The sequence below is a fragment of the Apodemus sylvaticus genome, chromosome 10, assembly GCF_947179515.1.
Source record: "Apodemus sylvaticus chromosome 10, mApoSyl1.1, whole genome shotgun sequence".
NCBI classification, from domain to species: Eukaryota; Metazoa; Chordata; class Mammalia; order Rodentia; family Muridae; genus Apodemus; species Apodemus sylvaticus.
Genome location: NC_067481.1, coordinates 1,102,885 through 1,109,787, shown reverse-complemented (window position 1 = coordinate 1,109,787; position 6,903 = coordinate 1,102,885). Strand labels below are relative to the sequence as shown.

Genomic DNA, 6,903 nt, shown 5'->3' with positions numbered 1-6,903 from the left:
ATCCCAGGACTTGGCATATTTCAGGCAAGTGCTTTACCACTGAGCTACATCCCTAGCCCTTTATAACCACTGTTTCCTTAAACTAAGCACATCATGCTATTATGTAACCATTACTACCACTGATTTCTAAAACTTATCCATCTCTTCAAGCTGAAACATTGTGTCCACTGAACACTAACTGAACAATTCCCCTCCTCCGGCTCTGGTGGCCCCATTCAACCTTTCACCTCTACCAGTGCTCACTCCAGAAACCTGTATCTGGTATATTTTACTTATCATGATGTCCTCAAGGTTTATGCAGATCAGAGTTTCCTTCTTTATATAAATACGTTTGTTCATTTATCATGCATCCAGCTGCTAGGACTATCTTGTACAGGTTTCTATGTGGATGTTTTGCCTTATCTTATATAGGAAGGGGGAATTCGAGCTCACACAGGAACTGTTTGGCTGTTTGAAGATCTTCAGGATGTGGGTTGTATCTCTGAAGAAAGCTTGCTCTGTAATTTGCAGAGCAGTTTGTGTGTTGTGACATCATTCCCCCTCCTCTGGCCTAGAACACAATTTCAGGCAGGAGGACCCTTATTGTAGAAAATGAAGATATTCTAGGCCATGTGCAAGAAATACCTTTGCATAAAATGAGATTTTTATCTTCACTGACTATAAAATAGTATCCCTTTTGCAGCTTTGTCTGGTGCCAAAAATCAAAATGTATCTAAGAACTGCAAATATGGATTGGCCGCGTTTATCTTAAACCAAGGGCTTGTACAAACAAACTCGTTCTATTTTCTCTTCCCTTCTGTGGAGAAGTAAATAGAAATTAACAGCTGGGCACAGAGTGGGTGTGTGCTGGCTGGTGACTCACCGAAATTCATCACGGTACTCCAGTTGCTCTCTTGCTATAGAAAGAACATCTATTTTAGGCAAAACTAACCTGTGGATGCCCCAGAAGTTCCAGAGCCCTGCCCCAAGGTCCATTTTAGAGTGAAGCTGCTTTCAGAGCTCTTGCCCCCTTGTCCCACCCTACCCCTGCCAGCATGTCTCATACGCAGCTGGGCAGCCCACCCCAACTCCAGGGCACCCACTCCTCCATCTAAAAGCCTGCCTTCAAGCTTTCCCTACCTGGTTTCTGCCCACAGTTCGCCCTATTCCGCCCATACTCCTTCCAAGCAGATCAACCTAGGTGGGTCCAGAGCCTACTAGAATTACCCAGTCTCCAAAAGCTTCTCTTATGTCCCTTTGTACTCCTGACTGACATCCTGCTGCCACAGGTCGGGGGGGCTTCCCCTAAATGGTGTTACAGTCCAAACTCTGCCGCGGGATAACCAGGATTCTTTGGTCCAGGAAGGCTCGGGTCCGGCAAAATGACACACAGACACTGAGGTGGTTTTTGGATCTGAGTGTATTATTCTGGGTATTCCCTGGTCCAGTCAAGTTAACATCTCAAATTAAGCATCACATTCATCTGTCAAAGCTTCAGTTTTTTCGGGAAGTACAGGGTGTTTGCCCATCATACGGTTGGCCAATTGGCACATGTGGTTAAACTGCTTCTTCATCGTGGTCCCACTGTTGCGCTAGCCCAGGAGCTGGGGAAGGACAGCTCCTGCACCTAGCCTCCCGGGTGCCAATGGCGGCATTGCAGAGTCTGGGGAGCCGCCTGGCCCGCGCCCAATCTCCCTGGAGCACCTCTGCCTAGTCTGTCCGCCGCATTCTCTGTGCTGTGCCCAGGGCCGCCCTAGGTGCCCTGCAATCAGCTCCGACTGCAGCCCCTAGCCCCAGCCTGGTGAGCTAACCCGGGAGTCTCTCTGAGTAGTAAGTATAAGCTGTATCCTGAATCACACCCGGATAAGCTAAGAATGTTGTTTTGGTCAAAGACTACCTAGGTGGGGTCTGCAAGACAAAAGCAGTTCCTCACAAGCTTCCATTGAGGCAGCTCTGAGCTCTGCACCAACTCAAATGAAAATTCTTTCTAGTTTGCCCAACACCCACTTGTTTGGCAAGGGCATTGTATAAGGTTCTTCAGATATAAATATCTTCTAGTCTGGGCCTATTGTTTCAAATCCACCTGTCCTGCAAGGGTGACTAAAAAAAAAAAAGGAACCTAATTTTAGGGTTCTTGGAAAATTCTACTGCCTGCTATTAATGCTTTTTATACCATATTTGGAGCCATACTTCATATATATCCTGTTGGGAGGTAAATGTAATTACATAAATGATTGGAGCAAAGCGTTTCAAAATTTTCTGGCTAGTGACTTACTACAAGATGGATTCTTTTACATCTTAATTTGCTTGGTTTTTCTTAGTCCTAGCTACTAGGCAGGAGGAGAGTCAGAAGTTAAGTAAAATTGCCAAGTGAGATTTTCGGCTTCTGAATAGGGTGTTCCACAAAGTCCCAGGAGACATTTCTCGCCTCAGTCTGTAAAATTTTGTTTTACAGATTTCACTGGGGCCACGGCGGCAATATGGCCCATTCAGACGTGGCTGACATCTACTGTTGGCCTCATGGTGGGTAAAGGATTGACTGGAGCCCCACTACAGAACAATTATTGAGTCCCCATGATCCCTCCAGCTAACATGATATCCCCAGCTGGCCAGAGCAATGGGGTAGGTACTGGATGAGATCTCTTCATTATAGATTTGCATGGTCAGGGAAGAGGCTGCTTCAATGTGTCTAGTATAGTGCTTGTACTACATGCAAGCCCCTGCCTCCAGACTCCATTATGTATCCTCATAGTAGCTGGCTGTGCCCCTGGAACATGGGCTTCTGGCAAAGTGTTCTCCAGAAGCTCCACTGTAATCTAACTGGGACAGCGAACAGTTTTCTCTTGCAAGAAAATACACTGGGGTTGGGGATGGGCTGGAGAGAGATGGCTCAGTGGTTAAGCACACTGACTGCTCTTCCAAAGGTCCTGAGTTCAATTCCCAGCAACCACATGGTGGCTCACAATGATACGTAATGAGATCTGATGCCATCTTCTGGTGTGTTTGAAGACAGCAATAGTGTATTCACATATATAAAAGAAAGAAAGAAAGAAATGCACTTGGGGGACTAGTAAGACAGCACAATGGTTCAGTAAAGGAGCCTACTATCGAGCTCATGACCCTCAGAACCCATGTGGTAGAGAAGAACTGACTCCAGAAAATTGTCTGCTGACCCGCTCACCCACACCCACTGTAGATAAATATATGTAAAAAATGTATCTAAATTCATTAAGAGATTATTCACCCATCTTGGGGTCCTTTTGGCAGCCAGGTGTGACTGATGGAGAGGCCAAGATCATACCACAGTCATGTGAGGAGCCTGACAGACCCAAGGAGCCAGCTCTAGTGTCAGGCATGACAAACAGAAGTGTGGTTGTGAGCCAGGCTAGTAGCAGCAGATGTCCAGAGAGTGGGTACCCCACGGTAGAGCCCTAGCAGGGATGCTAGTGTTCATCCCACTGTGTTCCTTTACTTCTTCTGCCGTGTTACCCGCTGGCCCAGACCCCTGTCGCCATGACTTCCCTGCCATGATGTGAGCTTCAAACTGTGAATAAACACTGTTCCAGTAATAATAATAATAATAATAATAATAATAATAAATAATAATAAATAAGCCATTGCTTTTTGTCAAGTATTTGGTCACATGTATAAGGAAATAAATTAACACAATCTCCTACCCATTCTTTGCGCTCTGATATGCTTTTGGCAGAACAACTGAAACAAATGATGAGATGTTTTTATGCTATATTGGACCTTGTTAACTTTGTTTTCACCCCTTAACAATTGAATATCAGAATCAATTGACACTTGCTTGGAACAGAACAGAAAGGAGTGGAACAGTCAGATTCTGTCTATCATCTATAAAAAGATTTTTGTTTGTTTGTTTGTTTTTGAATGATGCTAAACCTTGACTGCCTAACAGATTTGGAGGAGCTTCTGGAAGGAAAGTGAAAACCATGGTTTAAGGGTCTGAATGAAGTCTTCCTATGCGGGTGGGGGAAACACTCCCTGAAGCTATTCAGTTAGGTGGAAGTCCAATGGCAGAGGCAGGCTTCCTCCTTGCTATTGGCCAGGGAGGCTCCTGAGGCCCCCAAGTCAGAGAGGCCGCTGCCAGGCCTATTGACTGTGTACCAGAATGAAACGACAAGGTTAGAGCTGAAGACACTGCATTTTCTGGTTTCAAGACATGGAGAAATCAAGCTTGACGGAGCTGGCCACACCCTCTCTATTTGCTGTCTTTCATACTGGAAGGCACTGCATAGGCTATTGGGGAAGAATTGTTGTCAATAATCCTGCTTGGTTTTGGATTGCCATGACAGGCAAGAAGTGTCCACAGGGGCAATAGTGATTCAGCTGTTACACATTCAACTGAATTCCCATTGAATTTAAGGTCACCTACATTGGTGCAAACCCATGTTAGCTATTATAGCCAGTGTGTCATAAAAAGGCCAGAGTGAAGGAAAGAACACCCAACCCTGATGACCTCAAGACCAAAACCAGGGCCAAGGAACAGAATTCTACAACTCCTTGAGCATGAAATCCCACCAATCTGTAAGCTTGCCCCAAGACCAAAATTCCACCAACCTTAGGCCTCCCTGGAAAGCTCTTCCCACACCCTAGAAACCCTATATAGAGCCTGCCATCTGCCCAATTCCTCAATGTTTCTCATCCAAGTAGAGGCAGCCAGCTACCTGTAACCTCGTGGTTTTCCACCCAGCTTCTTTGTTCCATGAAATAATGACTCTGAGACTTAATATTTCATAAATAAATGTTTAGGTTGAAAGGATTGCTTGATCCCTGACCAGCTCATAACTTAATTACCTGTTTTTATTCTATTCTAAGTTCCACCATGTGTTTGGTTACCTCGCCTCCAGTTCCATTTATTCTATGAATGCCACGTGCCTGGTAATCTTTTCAGATTCATGAATCCGTCTCCCTAGATTTCAGGGCAAATCTCCCCAGCTTGCGACTCTTTCCCCAAATGCCCCAGCCCCTCTCTGCCAGAACACCCACCTCCTTTTTCCTGCCTCAGCTCATTGGCCATAGTTTCTTTGTTTGTTTTTAGTTACAGGTGAATGCTTTTACAAAGTGCACAGGAGAGTCTCTCTCCAGCCACACTCATGTGTTTTCCCCTTCCAATAAGTCTTGTGTGAGGTTTGTGGTGTGGTGTGACTTTGTGGTATCCCTTGGTTCCCAAATGCCAAGACACCTCCCAGAGCAGAGCTGTACCATTTTCATTGGGGGAAACCTCCCCCTGCCAGAGCAGAGCTATAACACTTAAAGCCTCGGCAGAAAGCTTGTGGCTGGAGATGTCACAGGCTCCAATGGAAAAGTTATTACTATTGTTAAATGGGTGTGATAAGTCTGTCAAATTGTCTTCTGAACATTTGTGTTTATGTCTTTAAATTACTGTTTTTGTTAGTCTCAGTTATTAAGACATGGGTATTATAGAGCTGTATAACCAGCTAAATACTAAGAAATAAAATGACTATTGCTGTGGCATAATAGTCTTAATTCTCCATCGTAAGTAGCAAAAAATAATTAACCATCCATTTCATACCATATTCTCCAGGGCCAAGGAAACATCGCAGAATGAGAAACAGAAAGAATTTAAGGGTCAGAAGAAACAGGTAGAGTACTGTGTAGTTTTTGTTGTTTAGTTGAAATATTCCCTTCTGGAAGAAAAGAAAGGGGATCCTAAGATTCATGGAGTTCAAGGGACTTTAAGATCCAGGAAGCTTATTAAGGTTGTAAGAGTCACAAAGCCCCTTTCCAGGTTATCTAAGCAGCTAGCAATTCTTAGGGGTAGGGGAGACTCTTCTGGGGAGCCTGCTTGCTTTATAAGTCATTATCTGAAGCAGCTGTCTCTGAGACGCCCTTGTACACATTGGCACTCCACGTTGCTAATGATAGCAACAACCTCTTTGTTTCACTAAGCAAGGCATGTGAGGTGTGGGAAACTATTAATTAAGGTCAAAGCCCACCCATGACCAGATAACCTTTGATCCCCTTCCCTTAATTAGTGGGGCTTCTCCTTCTCTGACCTTGTCTAGGGAATTCTAAACCCCAACAAATGCCTCGACCTGAGGAATGTCACATTGTCACTTTGTTAGATTGCAGGGTCAATTTCCTTTCTCCTGATAAGAACCTGTTCAGTCGTCACCAGAGATTCCTGACATGCCTCCCCATGTTAATGAGCCAACCCTAAGCTCTCAGCCAATGACCTCTGCCCATCCTGGATGTTCCTACACTCAGTCCCCTGAAACTGTATAAGCCTTGAATCGCCCCAAGTAAAGTTGATCTGCCTGCTGGTCCAGATGTGGTCACCGCTCCCACTACCCTCATGGACCGTATCGGCCGATGGATCCACGGGAGGAGAGACCCATGCGGAGGAAACGAGGAAACACTGTTTTTAGTTTTTAGCACCTAATCTTGAGAGAACAGACATTTGTTTACATCTCCTGGGGAAAGTCATGCAACTTTGAGAATGTTCTGGGGCCCCACTTGGAGCCTACCAAAATTACCAATTGTTTGAGGCTGGCTGTTCACAGAGAATTTTTTAAAATACCAAACAAAAGAAAATTTAAAAAAAAACAATAGAAATTGTCTTTAATCAAACAATAGTAAAATATTTTTCTTATGAATGAATAAATACAAATCTGACAAATTGTGCATATCCTTGTTCTATAATCAGCGTGTGTTTAGAAGGCGACATCAGTGAAAAGCACATGATAGAATTTACTTATTTGGGTAAAGTTTGCTCCGTGGGCGTAGTTGCTCGATGTCATAGCTAACGGCCTGTCTTTGATCCCAGGAGCACATCGAGTGATGGAGACAATGAACTCCTTAGTGGATATCCTCTGAGTTCTATATATAAACCATGGCACAAATGTGACACGCATATGCATAAATACTGTAATGAAA

General features: G+C 44.4%; 1 long non-coding RNA gene across 1 annotated transcript; it reads left to right on the top strand.

Moving 5' to 3' along the window:
* Positions 1–1,587: 1,587 nt before the first annotated feature.
* Positions 1,588–6,676, top strand: LOC127694603 (uncharacterized). The gene is made up of 4 exons (XR_007979828.1): positions 1,588–1,809; positions 2,435–2,601; positions 5,552–5,609; positions 6,093–6,676. It is a non-coding gene; the product is annotated as an uncharacterized LOC127694603 (long non-coding RNA).
* The last annotated feature ends 227 nt before the right edge of the window (positions 6,677–6,903 follow it).